Source organism: Fukomys damarensis, unplaced genomic scaffold (genome assembly GCF_012274545.1).
Source record: "Fukomys damarensis isolate Sample0158 unplaced genomic scaffold, DMR_v1.0_HiC HiC_scaffold_37, whole genome shotgun sequence".
Classification (NCBI taxonomy): Eukaryota; Metazoa; Chordata; class Mammalia; order Rodentia; family Bathyergidae; genus Fukomys; species Fukomys damarensis.
Window position 1 is genome coordinate 5860990 of NW_022900949.1, and position 869 is coordinate 5861858.

Here is an 869-nt window from a genome sequence, read left to right on the forward strand (position 1 = left end):
CTCAACTACACAGTGAGACCCTGTCTCAAAAATCCAAAAAAAAAAAGAAAAAATTGCAATCCTCTTGAGTAGCTAGGGTGACAGCTACTCTGCCTCAAACTTCAGTGACTATGTCCAAACCATTCTTTCTCCAAGAAGTAATTTCTGATACCCCAGGGCTAAACGTCAAGAGACCTAGCTAAGGGGGCCCCCAGTCCCCCGTGCTGGATTTGAATTGTCCTGGCTGTAGCTGGTAGTGGTGATGCATTCCTTCAATCCCAGTACTTGGGAGGCTGAGGCAGGAGGATCGCTGCAAGTTTGAGGCCAGTACATAGTGAGTTCAAATCCAGCCTGAACTGCACAGCGAGGCCCTGCCTCAAAAACAAAACAAAACAAAACAAAAATCCGTCCTGGCTCACACAGGGCAGGTGACCCAGTGATACAGGAGGGTCCGGGGCATACTAGGCGCCGTTAAGTACACTGCTCCTGGCACACACTTTGCTCCAGGATGTTAAGCATTAAGGTCATTCCTTTTGTTTGTTTGACACAGGGTCTCCCTATGTAGCCTAGGCTGGCCTCCAACTCGCAGCGATCCTCCTGCCTCAGCCTCCGCAGCGCGTGGGTGGACAAGCGCACCACCACACGGGGCGCCGGGTCGTTCCCATTGCACAGAGCGGTAAATTGAAGTTCCAAAAGGTGGTGGAGGTGGCCTCTGAGCAAGTTCTAAAAGCTCCTTGTCCTAAAGAGCACCGGATCCTGGAGGAGGGGCAGAGCGGGAGGGGCGAAGAAGTGGGGGGCGGCGAGAAGCGGGGACTTGAGGCGGCCCCGCCCCCACGGGGGACGCGCAGAAACGGACCCCGCGCAGCGTGGGGACATGTGACCGACCGCAG